At 40.9% G+C, this 17,418-nt stretch overlaps 1 long non-coding RNA gene across 4 annotated transcripts in view; it reads right to left on the bottom strand.

Annotated features, from left to right (window-relative positions):
- LOC135239690 (uncharacterized) overlaps window positions 1–17,057 on the bottom strand; it is a 115,859-nt gene extending 98,802 nt beyond the window's left edge. For all 4 annotated transcript variants that reach the window (XR_010325460.1, XR_010325458.1, XR_010325459.1 and 1 more), the window contains exons 1-2: window positions 16,988–17,057; window positions 13,842–14,007 (exon numbers count right to left, since the gene is read on the bottom strand). This is a non-coding gene — a long non-coding RNA (uncharacterized LOC135239690). The remainder of the gene's footprint in view (window positions 1–13,841; window positions 14,008–16,987) is intronic.
- Window positions 17,058–17,418: the final 361 nt, after the last annotated feature.

Below are 17,418 nucleotides of genomic sequence, written 5' to 3'. Positions count from 1 at the left end.
TGCTTTTCAAACCATCAATCTGCAACAAAAAAAAACAAAAAAAAAAAGAATAAAAATGTTTGGCGTTTTCGTTTTATTTTGTGGTTATAGCTTCATGTTTATTGAGTCCCTAACTCTTTGATATGTAGTCCACATTGAGCAAGGACTTTTGAGATATGTGCAGATCTCTATTGTCTGTGAGCTAGTAATGGTTTCAAGTGCGTAATTTATTTCAATATACAATTGTCTGCTCCAACCAAATATGCTTAAGAAGTCTGTGAAGTCTACTTCCTAGGCCCATTCATTTTCTGTGCAGTGCTGAAACACAAAATAAATATGGTTGTAACAGACAGAGAATGTTGCTCCTGCAGACTCCTCCACACTGTAAAAACGATCCTTTCAAAGTGCTTCTCCACACAGCAATACTCAGTCCGTTCTATGATGAGAGAGCTGGAAATTAAGCTATTCTCATTCCTCACAAAGAAACCATCAAGCCTCAGATATGACCCCCCCTCTCAATCCCACCCCGCACTCCACAACCCCACCACCCCTAAAACAGTTCATGTCAAGTTTCTCATGCAAATACCACAGAAGAAGTTACAAGAGCACTTTAAGATACTGAGACGCCCTCAATACAGAGCAGCACAATAACGCTCACTTGCTAATTTCTATGGGTCAGCGGCGAAGGCATAGACCTGTCAATCACATTCACATGTAGCAGAATTTCTGTCCACAAACAGAGATGCTTTTCCGTTGCCATGGAAACTAATCCCCCACCCTCCCCCCCCCTCCACTTTCCCCTCTGTTGACACAGACAAAAACAGCACCTGATCGCACCCTCAATGGGGGACTGAGTGGAGCGCCGTGAAACACTCAAATCAAGTTTGTAACACTCAGGAGCCCCTCGGCCTCCCTCTCTACCGCCAGCCTTGAAGCCGGAGAGAGAACGAGTTTGCACAATACCAGAGTATTTAAAATGATATTTTACAATCCAACTGTTGTCGTTGTTGTTGTTATTATTATTAGTCTTCATTTTGAAATAACGCTTGGCTTTCCCCCAGGGCTGCACAGTGGAAAGGCTCAGTGTGAGTACTCATGAGTATTCTATCAGAGTAAAGTGCACTCAGCCAGAGCTCATTTCGCACCAACGATCAAGTTCGATGCGAACTAAAAAAAGGCCGAAGAAGACATTACCAGTGAATGCTAATTAAATATCAGTACGCTCTCTTAATACCCAATTTTAGATCTGTGAATTTTCTTCTATTGTATACTTCAGCAGTGGTGATGTAATGATAAGATGTGCAATGTTGATTTTATTTTAAATTTTAAAAAATGTGACAGCTTGAAATAAGGTTTATGTGATTTAATTTTTTTTCGGCACATTTATGCATTTGCCAGTCTTATAGGGAAACTTTAAGAAGCAGTGCCCTTTGAAGGCGACCGTGTTCCATGTAATCACATCTCTGGACTTTCCTTCTGCTCTGCATTCACTAACAGCATGCTGGGAAACTGATTTAAAACCAGTCACTTTTTTTTCAGGGAAAGTGCATTTAAAAAACATGGAAAAATAATAATGCTGTCTGCATGTATCTGATGTTCTCCTAAGCTGCCTTTCTGGAATTTGGTGTAGTTAACGCCTCCTTCAGTTAGACAGGAAAATTGATGTGTATCATTAATTATGTCAGCGATATCATAAATCATCACTGAGTGCCATCATTAATTATCTTTCAGTCAGGTGAAGAACATTCCAGATAAACCAGACGAGTCTGGTACAGGCTTCGTCACGAGAAAGGAGACAAAGGACGCCAAATAAAAACACACAAGCAGAATTTCCCTCTCAGAAATACTAGCTCACGCGTCCACTCTTCTGCTCGCTTCACAATACATGCTGCCTGGGGAAGGATAGACAATATGTGTGACATCATAATAATAATAATAATAATAATAATAATAATAATAATAATAGCAGAGGCAGCAACAACAGCAATGATAATAATAATTTCCTGTGGAACAAAAATTATGAATTGTAGAATAACATTCCTGCGGTTAACAATTAAGGATTTGAATGAATATATTTTATCAGTTTTTTTTCATATGTCAATGCGGATTCCAAGTTTCTTTAAATATTGCAAACTACTTATTATTTCAATCCGGTGCCATTTAATCTTCTCGACCACAATTTTTGTCATCTCAACATTATGTTTGTAACTTAATGTGTCTTTGAAAACTCTTCTCTCCACATTGCCTTGCATCCTAGTCCCACAGGGTTTTGTTTATATGTTTTTATTTTCCAATACTTTGGTAATTTTGTACACCTTATGTTCAAATAAAAATTAAATTAAGATTCTAAACACAACATTTCTAAACAGAAAACTCCCAGGTGTTTTTCTTGTAGTTCTCTAAGAAAAACATTGACAGCTGTAAATAAAAAATAAAATTCCATTTCCAGTTGTATGATACTGCATATGTATGAGAATAACATTTAATTATTGGAATGTTTTAAAAATGTATTTGCCACTGCACAGGATTCCAGTTGCTAGATATACTATATTACATAGATACATGTGGCTTGCCAGTTTGACTTCAGATAAAATAACGTGAGAAAATAGCTGGAATTAATTTGTGGAATAAAAACATCAACATGAAAAATGTTTGATTTTCATTTAAATAAGAATTGAAATTGTGAAAAATTGCAGAAATGTTAAAAATAAACATAAATGATAAATAATAAATGTATATAAATGCAAAAAAAATGAAAAAGGTAAAAATTGTGAAAGTAAACCATGACTTTTATTTAAACTGAAACAAACTCAAACAGCACACTGACTACTATTCCTAGTTTTGCTGTCGCACATGCCATGCTGATCGCGGTTCCGTTTGTCCGTTTGTTGCCCTTTTCCAAAAATGTGCTCTTACCACACCCAGTGAGATGCATTTTTTTTCCCACTGTGAAATGAAGTGGCTGTGTTTCCATTTTAAAAAACCGTAGATGTAATGAAGGCTTGCGGTGATGCAGGCCACCAAGACCGCAGTCAGCGCAGCGACACGGAACGGTTGGACCGTCTGCCCGTGACCTCCCACGCCACCGCTGATGAAGCAGGCCGCCCAGGACAGAACGCGCACGCTGGAGGCCGGTCATGGAGACCGCTTATTGAACGGGGCCGGGGGGGGGAGGGGGGGACTAAATAAACTTGACTTCAACCAACAAGACGCCGGTCCCACCGGAGATCTGGCCTGCGACCCAATCTGACCTGCTCCACACGCGCCTCGGTCATGTTTGGTTTCTTTTAAAGGGGCTGGAGGGTTTATTGGGAGATCACCATTATAACGACACTTCCCTACTGACGGACAGGACAGAGAAATAAAGTACCTTCCACAAGCACCACAGGAGACATCCTATTATTATCCGTGGGAGGGGATAATAAACAATTAATAATGTGACAACTGGCTTCATAACACATCTGCCTTCTCTTGAAATGGCCCTTGTCTGCGCATGTGAGTGCTCCTTTGCAAAACACTGCACTGTTGCACAGGGAGGATATGAGTGTGGGATGAGATTTTTCTGTTATTTAGTGTTAATGTCCACAGATGCATATCCCAATCACACCTTTAAAAACCTGCATTGCAAGACACTCCTATAAAGATTAAGCGTTTACAGAATCCTACGTGCCCATGCAGCACAGATACATCCATAAAAAATGTATATATGGAAATAATTAACCATATAATGTCCGCCATTTCCATCTTCAGCACACCGTTTAGTCCCCAAGGTACGGAAGCGCAATTGTCACCAATCTGTGTCATGATATGGTATACACAGAGACAGGTTCAGGGCTGACGCTGCGTGAAGCAGGTTGAGTGTGTCACATGACTCAGAGGTGCAGCTGTACGGTCTGGCCTGCTATAGTTGCAGGGTTTTTGATAAACCTGCTGTTCTTGCCCCCCTTCCTCCCCACCCCCCCACCTCTCACCCCACGAAAGAACTGCAAGATAACATACTCAGCTCAAAACTGAACAGACCTGTGTGTGGGCGCTGAATCCCACAAAAAGTACAAAAGTTCACACGGATAGAAAACAGGAACACCACCTGGGTCCTGTCTGTTTTTCCATATAGTTAGGCACTGTAATATACACAGGACATTACATACGTATTATGGTGTGTGGGTGCTGGTCCGAAATGTTTGTTCGTCTGTATGTGTTTGTGCATGCCCATGTGTATAATTGTGTGTGTGTGTGTGTGCGTGCATGCGTGTTTATACACACATCAGCCTAAAGACAAAGCGCTTTGTGGAGTATAAATCATGCAATCCATCTCCCAACGAGCTTCTCCCAGGATTTTAACACCGCTTCCACATACATCAAAATAAATGGCAGTAAACAAATGGCCGTGTTGAATTGAATCAGGACAGCATAAATCTGCGCGCAGTGGCGCACGCTGGTGCTGGCACGGCCTGTTAGGAGGCGGGGGGGTGGGGGGGTGCAGCGTTTGAGGTGGCGGGCGGGAGTGAAGTGGTTTGTCAGCTCAGACAGATGGGCTCTCTCTTATTTATAGAGCGATTCGGCAGATGACGAGGCCTCATCGCCTGTAAAAAAAAATAAAAAAAAGAGGCGCGTGTCACCCGAAGGTGAGAGAGAGGGGCGGCGGGGACGGGCTGTTGATCCTTCGCAGAGAGCCGTTTCAAAAAGCGCCTCCCCGGCCCCCCCTCCCCTCTCCCAGAATGGCCTCCTGTCACCTTCAGATTACAACCCGCGGAGATGGAACCCTGTTAAAAACCTGCTTAGGATTTACTGCAGCTAATAAACGGTCACTTTGAAATGAAGATGTCTGTGCTGCTCAGTGTAATGCACATGCATTTAGGCGTTTCTTTTTTTAGAGTAATGCACATGCACGCAGGTGCTTTTGAGCAATGCACATGCATGCATACACGCAAGTGTTTTTCAGTAATGCAGAAGCATGCAGGAGTTTTGAGAATATTGCACATGCATGTAGGTGTTTCTGAGAGCAATGCACATACATGCAGACGGTTTTCACAGCAACGCACATGGACGCAGTTGGTTTGGAGAGGAATGCACATGCATGCAGGTGTTTTTTTAGTGTATTATTAATTGCATTTTTTTGTATCACGCCTCTCTGAGGTCATTGGGAAAAAGTACTGATTGGACAGGAACACGGTGACAGAGTGAGGGATGGAGCACGAGTGAGAGACAAGAAGTGAGTGAGAGCAATAAAAAAGAACCTTGTCAAACACCAGGCCTCTCCGCAAGTCACAATAATTAACAACGCACCTGATGGGTGATAAGTTATAAGAGCTCCGCCCTCAGCGTGCCCGTGCCTCCACCGTTAACTTTTCCCTCGCAAACCTAAAAGTTATTGGAGTTGAGACAGCAGGGGCCGTCGCCGTAATAAGTCGAGCGGCAGATCATTTGAATAAGGGCGGTATTAGCATTCCGCACACGCGCCGCCACACACAGCTGTCCTTTTCCAACCGCGATTACAGCCCCGAACACGTCCGGCCGAGGCGCCGCCCGCGGTAATAAGCCGCCAGCATTAAAGGGGTCAAACAGGAGTTTTCATTCCTTCTCTCTCTCTTCGGCGATTGTCGTCCGTCAGTTGGGGGGGAACATCGGTGCACACCGATGGGAGAGAAGGCCTAAAACCAAACTGAGGCTGAAAAGTGGGGAGGAGGGAGCAATACCTGGGACAGCCAATCAATAAACATCGACAGTCACCACATATCTTAGACAAGATGGAGGGACAATGTGACTGTATGAGCCTTTCATGAGAAAGGTAGCTAAATTGCTTTCGTTTGAGAAATGTTCTGTTCCTCTCTGCTTCTAGATTGGTTTTCGAGAGACTGAAATATGGAGACGTTATACATACGTATATTTCAAGAACAGAGTCTACGGTTTTTCAGCTGAACACACAAAAGCACCACAATGGGGATGTTACTCAGCATTCCTGAAAACATGCTATTTTTGTTACTGTGTCATGTACAATCTATGGTTCTCTTTCTTAGTAACGGTGCACGGGAACTACAAACGAATGAAATACCTGAGCAGGTGAAATGAGAGCCGCTGTCATGATTTAAATTGTGGAGAGGTTGTTAATTATCAAAGTCAACCATGCAGAAGGCTCCAGCTGAACCCCCCTGATGCAAAGTTATACTGGGATTTCAATGTATGTCCTGGGATTTTCAGTTTGTCTATGACGTGTGAATACACTCCTTTGTTTTAAAGTGCTCTTGTTCAGCCGGCAGGGACATGCCAGGCATTAAAGACGAGTACCTACGCAATCTATCAAATTCTGTCAAACGGGTGAAGTGGTTAAAGGTTAAAAAATGCACGCTAATGGATTCCTACCTTTAACATCGTGCGTTTTACTGAATACACAGGCCTACGCTTACTGCAGGAAATGTGTGGATTGAAAAGTCCCCCGCTTCGTGCTTTATGAGATGTTTGTGATGCTGACAGATAAAAATCATGGCTCAATGTCAGCCTGCAATTTGCTCCAATTAGTCAGGTGATTTACAGCGTGCGAGAAATCACCAATGTTGGCCCTGCACCTGGTTAGTTTGCACTTTTCTTAATGGTGCCACTTCTACTGTGCATTTTAATGCAGTAAATACAGGGCATCAACACTGCAGGCATCCATGCGTCAACATCTAAGATGTTACCGGAATATCGATTATTTCCTCTCGCGCGCTGTCTAACGCCACAACAAAGTGAGTGTTTTACAGATCTTATTCATATAAGGACAAAAATGAATGTGAAATATTGATATTTTCATAGCTTGAGCTCTACTGTACCTGCTATTACAGTTCCATTACCCCTGCTTAGCACTGTGATCAATGTCCAACGGTCAGACTCCGAATCCTGCATATCTACACTTCTTGCTGTTGTTCAATCAATTTTCATTTTTTAAATAGCGCCATTTACAATAAAAGTTGCCACATGGTGCTTCACAGTGAACTTTCCTGGATAAATAGAAAAACAGAAGAAAAAAAAAAGAACTAGAAAATTATTCCCCAGCCTCTTAAAAGGCAGTCAAGCTGAAAATTCAGAAAACAAGAGCTCAATCATTTTTTTGCCCAGTTATGGACAATATTCTGATGGATTTACTCTTTTTGCATTTCATTTTACATTATACACAGTAATACAATTTATTTTCTGACAACGAATATGTCTACATGTGTTTAACAGGGCGAGGGAGGTTGTGATGTTGGCGTCAAAAACGAGCAGCAAGATGAATGCTTCGCCAGGAGGTAACTTCAGTGTGCTGGTTAAAATTCTTCCTTCTTTTAAATGTGACTTAACATTTCGATTGGAATGGCCTTGTCCTTTACTGTACTTTGAACATGGCCTTTAAAATGTAAATTTCCACAGTCAGGCAATTCCATCTGGCCAAAACCTAAGACCTAATCCGGCACTAAGATTTTCACACACTCTCTCGAAACACTAACGAAGAGAGGGCTCATTTCAAAGTGCCAGTGATGAAGCACTTTATCAGGAAATAATGGCAAGTGGTATTTGGAGAGAAAAAAAATAAATCTGTCAAATAAAAGCCAAGCAGTATAATTTAAATTACGCGTAATCAATTTGCATATCACAACGCACAGCAAAGCCAAAACAAATTCTTTGTAATAAAACATTGCATTTCTGTTTTACAAGAGGGAAAAAAAAATTGCATGTGGTGCTTGGCAAGTGTTTGTGAAAACGGTTGTATTTAAGTATTTTTACAGTTCATTGCACAATAGATCATTGCAATGAACTACTGCAAATAAAACCTACTTTGCGAAGCTCTGCATTAAAACAGATGCCGGGGGAAAAAAAAGACCTGAACAGATGTTCTCCTTCAAAATAACTGGGTTCACGTGGAATGATGTGCCCCAGAACAGCTAATAAGCATTGCAAAATGAGACTGCAATTAAATTTATACACTTGATTGCACTGCTGTCATGTCCACTACTTGCAATCTGAGAGCACCTGGGAACAATTTAAAGATCCTGAGAATTGAAAAGAAGAGCATTCTGACAAAAAAAAAAAACAAAAAAAAAAAACACCATTTTGTACACGTTTGTCATATGAACCGTGCTGCCCTCTGTCAATAGAGCTGTCTGACTAAAGAGGAGCCATTACATCACCATTGTGTACTCCAGACAAAGACGAAAACCGTGTTTTTAAGTGACCGTAGGAGCTGACCGAAAGAGATGGGGAAAAGCGCGGCTCTCGCCTGCTTGGCCCGTGCCATCGTGGCACTTTCCAGCGCGCCCCCGCTTTTCGAAAGGGTACGGCGCCGCGCGGGGCTTCATTTGAAGCAGGAAGGAGTCGCGGCTCGGCAGGTCAGCGGATTGGGTTGGTGAGGGTTCAAATGTTCTCTCAAAAAGCCTGAAAAAAAGCTATCTTAGAATGTTTGTTTGCTTGCTCTTACATGAAGTAACAATAAGGAACCTACAGGACCAAACCCGACGTGGTAATCATAATGTAACATTATGTATATGCAATGTATGTATATGCTATAACATTTGATAGGATATTTAGCAATTGGTATTAAGAAAGATTCTGGCTAAACTAACCATGGTTTCTGATTAAAAGTATCCTTGTTGTGGAATGTTTATATTGCTTTTTGAATGAACAGTACGATGGTATCAAACCCAGGAGTCCAAGTAATGCCTGGACCAGGACCAAACCAGTCAGCTGACATAATGCTGTACTGTTCTCTGGATTTAAAATGCTGTGACTACTTCCGTGCTAGGCCAACAGAAAGCATCTCTAATAATCAGCAGTCCGTGCCATGTATACTGTACAACACGTATACTGTAGCTTATCCTCACGTTTCACTGATATGTTCCCACAGTCATCTAATCACTTGTGGTATCTTTTTGGCGCCATTTGGAAATTGCAGTTCCACCACATATAATCATAGACACTAGAAGATAAATATTTGTTACTAAAAAGAAGATCCCAAAGTTAAATCTGTAATTAAAGAGCTTTAATTAAAGAGTTTATACACTTACAGTCACTGCATTGATAAATCTTTAGTTTTATTTTCCTTTAAATTACTGATAATTAGCTAGCTAGATAGATGGATTGATATTTCTATAATTGTTTAATAAGGTTCAGTCAACATGAAAAGTTACATATATAAAAGATGCCTACTTTTAAATATCTAAGATTCAGATTGTTTTTTTTTATTATTTATTATTAATGTCTTTCTTTTTTAATGTCTTGCTCTATTTGCGTGACTTGAAGAGTATTGTATTCAACAGCTCAACAGAACAAATGTAATTTTTTAAAGAAAGAAGAACAGCTGATTGGCTCAAAGACTTGGCACCCGGCATTCCTTCACAATTGGATTGGCTAAAGCATGACTTGGGTTGGGTTGAGCTGGTTCCATACCGTCTGCACCTTGACCGAGCAGCACAATGCTGTAGAGCCCGGATCAATACTGCACCCTCATTCGATGTCATTCTCTAAGGCCTCAGTTCATCGCTGAACTGCACCTTCTCCATAATCCGCTTATAGTAAAGGGCCTGTCTGCATTTTTTTTTCAGAAATGACAAAATGATAAAGGAGTGGGAGAGGAGCCCTGTGGTCCCGAGTTAAATCGGCCAGCCTACGGCCCAAGAAAAATACTCAACTTTAATATATACACACAAGTGCAATATTTATGTATACACACACATGTGTGTGTGTGTGTGTGTGTGTGTGTGTGTGGCAACAGTTATTGCAAACACAACAATAACTGAAACGTCAGTACAACACACTGAAGAGCAGTTTTGTAAGTCCAATAAGGAGTTGGGGGGGAGGGGGGGGGGAATTTGGCCTGCAGCCATAAATTTCAAATGCAGAGGAGCTGGCACAGCAAATTAGAATTGTTAATACACCTTTATTCAGTGGTACACTCCAAGCAGAACAAAGATGTCATTGTCATCCCCCCCCACCACCCCCAACCCAATCCTGCTGTCTGTCAGTTCGCAGGGCTCTGGGTGGGAAAGTCCAAACACACCAGAGCTATGCCACAGACTTTATTTGGAGTGCGAGCCCTCAGCCTCTCCCTGCGATGGCATCTCGTGGCCACTTCCTCCACCGAGGCAGAGGTAATTGAGCCGTCTTGAACAACTCCCGGTCTTATCTCCCATCCAAATTATAAAAGCACACTTAACCCCAAATATTCTGAGCTGCTTCCATTCATTTTGAAGGCCCGGAGGGTGGGGGATGATGAGGGGCAGGCTTTTAAATTGGCTCAATTGTAGGAAAATCTGTCCTGGTGGACTGCGCAAATGGACTGTATGTTTACATGTGAAAGCAATTAGAGAGTTTGCCCACAGAAAAAGAAGGGAAAAAAAGAAGAAGAATGAAGCGGGGAAAACTCAGATATTCTACTTTGAAGTGCACTTGGCCAGGCCAGCAAGAACAGCAAGATGGATGACGAAAATATATCCTCAGTACACTGCTGTCCTCAATGGCAAACATGCTCTTTGTGAGAAACAATTAAATTAGAAGCACTGATTGGATAAAGCCAATATGGTAATTCAATTCAATATATTGGATGATAAAAAAACAAAAACTTTTTGAAGATGTTATAATCTAAAACATGAACATACAAATATTTATTTCCATGAATTATCATTATTTGTTTTTTTTATGGTGCCACATTTTTGTGTAGAGCCTTCATGAGTACAGATGATACAAAATATAGGCTATATGCTCAAACTGACTGTGTATATGTGACTATAAAACTTTCAGGACTCTAACCTCTCCAACACCCACCACATTTGAACAAACAAAAATGGAATATTTTGTCGCATTTAAAAATAGGAATTTAAGCACATCCCTTTAAAAATGGTACTATTCCCTGCTTCAATTATTTGTTCTAATTTTGCAACCTGGTCAGACAAGCATCTGTAACTTTAATGTGTCTTTCCTCTGATTTCTCATTCATTGATGTGCCATTCCATATGCGGCAAGAAAGTCAATTAAAAGACAAAGCTTAGCGTCTTTTTTTTTAAATTTTTTTTTACATGTTTACGATTCTGCTTTTAAACGTTGCTTTCTGATTGATCGCCAACGATCATAAAACGATCATGAAAAGCTTTCTTCCAAGTGTTGCTATAAATCCTGCCAAAATAATCAAAACAGACTTCTCCCCCCCCCCTCCCCCACCCCAAAAAAAAAAAAAGTGCAACCTGACTGAATGCTGGCCATCTGTAGGCAGGCGGCTCCTCGGCACGCAGACGGACGGCCGTCTCTCACCGAAAGCCGCTCCCCGTTCCCCGCCCTCACCGTCGAACCTTACGCGGGAAACTCATTACGGGGCCGTGGCGAGGCGGAGAGCGGACGTTCGAAATGGGCCTGTGATGAGAGAGAGAGAGAGAGAGAGAGAGAGAGAGAGAGAGAGAGCCGTGGGGCCGATCCCTGACCGAGGCTTCGCTGCTCCCTTATTGTTTTAAACGTCCAAATAAAAACGGGGGGGCGCCTGCCACCGAACCCGGGTCACAGTCCACTGAGCTTCAGCACCTGGGTCTAGAGCCCGGCTAATGCTCTCTGGCACGCTGGGCTGTGACCCCACTCCCCGTCTATATAAATAAGAACCGTCTTGCCAGGTGACATGTTAAGGTCGAATACGCTTGACTTGAAAGTGCTAGTCTGCATCTGTCAGTCTCTGCAGAGATAGAGTTGGTCTTTATAGTCACGCTGTGTACACGATAAATGTTCAGTATTAATTTTACCCCAAGATACTTTATGAACGTGCTGTATCAGAGTACGATTTGCTCAGAGTTGATTTAAGACTGAACATTGTACTTTCTCTCTGTGCTTATGAGTACGACACAGTTTTAATACAATATGCCTGCACCAGTTTGTACCCACAAAACCATGCAGGCTGCAGTGGTTAAAAACATGTTATTTACTTTAACACATAATGCTTTACTCGTTTGTTATACAAATGTTCCAGTCAAACTTCAGTATTAACGGATCTAAAACCTGCATAAAAATGAGCTCACAAATTTTTGTGGACAGGCCAATGGACCAAAAGGAACGAGCAACAATGATCTTGTTGTCTTGTGTCTTCACATTGTTGCTTTATCCTCAAACACTCAAACATTGAAAACAGTTGCTTTATTCTCTGAAAACTTTGCCATCCAGCATTCAGTCCATTTATTTAAAGTCGTTTTTTCCTTCATTATCTCTCTGAACTTACATTTTAATGCTGGCAAAAATGACACAATTTTATTTATAGGAATGAATCAAAGTCACTTTCACATTCCACCCTGATTCCAAGTTTAATTCATGTAATTTTGTTATGTTTTTAAATAACACAGTGACAGTGAAATAGTGCTTGCCATTTAATCACTACACGATAATCGCTGATTATTTTGGAGAACTCTGTAGGAGTATTGAAAAAGTAATACATCATAGTCAGATTTTACAGTCGCCATAAACAAAACCCAGTATCCCGCATAAACCCCAAGTATGACCACAATGACATCTGAAAATAATTATTTCAAAAAAAGAAAAAACTGTCTAGCTGCTTTTGAGCAAAATAAAGGGAGAGCTATTACTGCAATGGCTGAAGAGCTATGTAAATGTTACCATGTTTTACCATTTGGATATCCTCTCCGGGTCACCTCACGGTTTCTTTCTCAGCGCATTTCTTTTCGGAAGAGAGGGGAGGCAGGCGCGTGACTTTTAAAATCTGCGGGCTTCCCAGAGAGGCTAAAGCCCACATTATAGAAACATAAACACTACTGGCCCGCGATTAACCTCGAAACGCAACTGAGCGCTAAATCGGACCGCTCAACCTGCGCGGCCACATTACCCGGGGATTAGCACGAGAGAACAAGTCTCCATCGCCAGCCATGCCTTTCTTCTGCTCTCTTTTATACCTTACCCTATATGGCTGTGGTTAGTTATATATTTAATACTTATTTTCAGTAAGAGCTAGGATAGAATTCTTTTTTCTTTTTTTTTTTTAAACAGAAATAGGCCCTAATATTAAATTTAAAATATGCACATATCTATGAAGCCTTTGATGGGGTCAGAGTTATGCCAGGAGCTACAGCAAAATGCACTGATGTAGCTAAAGCCAACTTGTGAATCAACAAATTAAGAGTGCAGCAATAAGTAGAAAAAGATTTTAATTTGTTCCTCTTGAGGATGGATAATTTAAAATATGTTCAGTAAAAAAAAAAAGTTGTTTTTCTAGATTTTGTTAGTACACTGTGAAAAAAGAGAAATAAATGCATTGATAGGTCAAATGTTTCCTTTAAAATGGTGTATCTTTCCAAGATAAAACACAGGAAAAGAAACAGCAACATAATGGGGAAAAAGACAAAGAACTGGATTAAGATGATGCATTTTAGACTGGATAAAGTGATCATGAAGACTGTTTAATCATCAGTGCTGTACATCACGTGGGCCCCTGTTGTTGTAATAATAATAAAGTCCACCCACTACTGTATATTTTAACATTTAATGGCGGAAATCATTCAACTCTTTTGTTCGATAGCATTCCAGTTTGTTTCTTAGTTGCTATGGTCCTGTGAAAATTAAATAGCGTATAAAGGTTTCATTGCTAAAAGGTTTCAGTATTAAATCTTTTTATTTTCATGATTCACTTTTTAGCCTTGAAACCTTGCACAGAAAATAGACAGTGCCAACTTGCATTCATTCATCAGGACTTCCATACAAAAGGCATTGCATCGATTTGTTTTAAAAACCATTTTTAAACCTGGAAAGAGGGGAGGACACAATGAAGTAGCGTGCCTTACCTATAAGGAATGTCTCTCTAGCTCGTCTACTCATTCTGCTCTGTAGAAAGGGGGATAAATAAAAAGGGGGGGGGGGAGGGTGGTTGTGATTACCTGGCCGTGGGGAATGGAGCGGTGGCCTGCGCGGGGCTGGGGGAGATGTCAGAGGAGCAGAGCTCAGGCCTGGCTGTGCTGCAGATCACAGCCGGGGTGAGGGGGCGCAGTCCGCTAGCCAGCAGGAGACCGACGTGATGCCTCAAAAATCACAGCACGCACCCGGCTGCAGGGCGAAGAAAGAAAACGGTGAAAACGTGATAGATTTTTCTTTCCTTTGTGTAAAAGAGAACAAGAACGAGGTTTTGGGATGGTTTTGAACAATTGTTTCAAAGAAGTCATATTTAGTCAGGATGTGCACTGGTAAAATTTGTGAAAATAGGTAAAGCATTAGTAAAATAATTCCTAAATGAGGACAATCAGTTACAATGCTTTAACTTCCCATATGATGATAGCAATATGGATACATGCAAACTGATACTGTTTTAGTGGAATAATTTAGAATTATGAATCTGTTTTACAATGATAAACTTATCAAGTGGTAGGCTTTATAGTATAAAACAAATCCAGCTACCACGTTTCATGGCAAACAGCTAAAGCTATCAAAATATTCACATGAATACACAGCAAAAAATGCTTCTGCATGATTATTGTCAACCATTGAATACTCCAAAAACTAAGAAAAAAAAGCTTGAGCTTATTTGTTGTCTATGCTTACGCTTTGGGTAGCAGCAAAGCAGACTGTAGTCTCTCCATCATCTACCTGCGAAGAGCTGAATGTACATACATAGACCAGACCTCAGGACCTTCTTGCACTGTTGCATTATGGGAGAGGAGCTATAGGCGAGGGGGTGCGGGAGACACAGATGTCCTCGTTTTTTCCTCGACACATCAAGCGTTTGCACCGGAGCAGACTCGACACTGACCTACCAAAGACCTGGCAACCGAAAGGGGCCCTAACGAGCTCGGAGCACAGCGGCACGCCTCTGAGAGCCCCGACAGCCGCACCTGGCAGCGCGCGTTCCAGCACCCCGCCAAAACCGCCGCCAGCCCCCCTCCTTCACGCGGAGCGCTGCGGCGAGGTCACGCGGCGCCTGGGTTCAGCGGGGCACGTTCACACGGGTCGGTCAGACCCCCGTCTCTGCGAGATGCGAGCGCAAGCGCTGCTGCGATGCAGGCAGCTGCGGGGTGAACACATTACAGCACAGGGGCTCTGCAGTCCCAAAACCGGTCTGCTGCATGCTTGAAACAGAAGAGCGTATCGTCGTAAACACAATAAAATCGCAGTGATCTGTATTAAACTTTATTTGAGCATGCATGCGTTCTGCATGCACAACTAATGATATTGCAGTACTGACAGTGTGATGCTTAAATGCATGCAAACATTCAGCATTTTAGAGGACATTTTTCTTTTGAAGAATCAAAAATTTCTTACGATTAACTTAAAGGAGAAAGAGCATAGATGCTTTACTGTAGAGTACTGCTAGTTTTCGATTAAGCTTTCATAACATAATTAGCCAAAACATAATTACCCCAAAAAATAAAGAAAATGAATTTAAGGAAAATATTATTATTGTTGTTGTTGTGTTGTAAACACACATTTCAAGATATATTCTGTGCAAAATGTGCTGTTTTTAAGTAATAATAATTACTGGAGCTTGTCATCAATAGTACTTAGAGTATGTCCGCATCATTTGTCCTTCTGTGCTGTTACAGTTGTCAGCATGATTACTGAAACATTCTTTTTTGCATATATTTCACATTTTGTGTCTCTAAGAAAAGCTTCTCTAACAAAATGATCATACGTCACCTTTCCGCACACATGCACACGCGCACAGAAACACACACACACACACACACACACATCATAGCTCGTTTGGGGGTTTGCTCATCTGAATCTCCAAGTTAGGGTTGGTGACAGGGTGTCATGGTGTCTGACAGTGATGGATCTGGCAAGTCCTCTAGGCGATTGTACAATTGGACACACTAACAACTGGCACCTGCCTTCTCTGTGCACATCTATTAAAAGATAACTGCCGTCACTGCCTCTGGAAAATTAACAAATCTTATTCCTGCTTTGCCAAAAGTTTCTCTCTCTCTTATATTTACTGGTGTAACACTGCCACCTAGTGTAATACTGCTGCTGTGTCTTCATTTAAACTGTATTTTCATAAACACAGTGAGCCCTTCTTCGAGTTACATCTCCATACAAATAAAGTGGTATTGTGTACGCTCTAAGTAATAAAATGAATTTCACTAAATTTCCATGACAACCATCAGACTTGGGTTTTTTGAAGGCATTTAATTTTAAATTAACCAAACGAAACAGTACTTGTAAGGAATTATGCAAACAAATTATGTAGATAGACATAAAATAAAGCAAATTTTATAGTACATTTTCTCACATTGGTTACTAAACAAAAAATGTATTCAACAAATAGAAGCAATGATTAATTGTTACTAAGCTATGTCCTTGAAAAATCAATAAAGAAACATGAAATAACAAATATGATGTATATTCTACATAAGTTACCTTTTATTTTTAGTAATGTTGCATTATAGAAATATAGGACGGCCATGAGCCTAATCACCAATTGATGAGAAGCCAATATGTTGGAAGGTTTGAGGCTTTACCCTCATCTTAAAAACGTGGAGCGTGGATCTTTCATCAGTGCAGTTACTGAATCTTTAATGCCTTTGTTTTTAACTCAAACAGCTGAAACAAGAGTGCAGTCAATTAATGTTATTTATGTATGTATGTGGACATGTATTATTGCAAGTATGTATGATTAAGTCGAGAGGGCCCTCCTTCATCGCGGACTTGCCGCGCTTTTGTATTTCGGCGTCTTTTTGAACGAAAATGCACTTTAATTAACGCGATATGTATAATATTAATGAATTAAATGTCCCACGTATGCTTTCTCACTCAGTGCAATAATATCATGCACACCTTTCCTTTGAAACATGGTATGCAATATATGTTCAATTTCAGGTTTTGTATCGTTGGGTTATGGCGTCGCGAAACGGGAAAATGTTAAATGAAACATATTGAGGCTTACGGCATCGCAGGTGCTTATTGTAGTTGCTTATTTAAAACGGCAATTTTAATTTCACCATTAAAAAATGCCCGCTATTTTTTGGTTAAGCAGAGTAGTAGGGAGTGTTGCAACGGTGAAGAAAGATTATATTTTGGGAGGGAAAGTTACCTGCGTAGTTCGTAGTCCTTTCTATTGTGCGGCGCGCATAGCGTGCACGGCCGGTTGCGGGTGCAAGTTAAAGCTCACGAGCGCGCCATAATTCTGAATGGGGGAAAGTTTCAATGACAGAATTGTACCTATTGCAGTTTTTATGTATTTGTTTATTTTAATATATAAATATGCAAATAATAATATGGTTTGCATTTTTGTGTGATTTTGAAGGTGCATGTATGTTCATAATGTGCTGTAATAGTTCATTATTGTTTATTTTATGCCATTGCTTTATGTCTTCCATTATATGGCCCACAGATGGATTTTTTCATGGAGAGGGTTATTGAAATTATTTATCCTATATAAGAGGGACAGTAGTTCAGTTTTGGGGAACTCTCATGGGGGGCTAGGGGTAGCTCTGTGTTGTTGCAAGAGAGTTTAGAAAATCT

The sequence above is a fragment of the Anguilla rostrata genome, chromosome 14, assembly GCF_018555375.3.
Source record: "Anguilla rostrata isolate EN2019 chromosome 14, ASM1855537v3, whole genome shotgun sequence".
Classification (NCBI taxonomy): domain Eukaryota; kingdom Metazoa; phylum Chordata; class Actinopteri; order Anguilliformes; family Anguillidae; genus Anguilla; species Anguilla rostrata.
The sequence above is the reverse complement of the archived record's forward strand: the minus strand, read 5'-3'. Positions and strand labels throughout refer to the sequence as shown.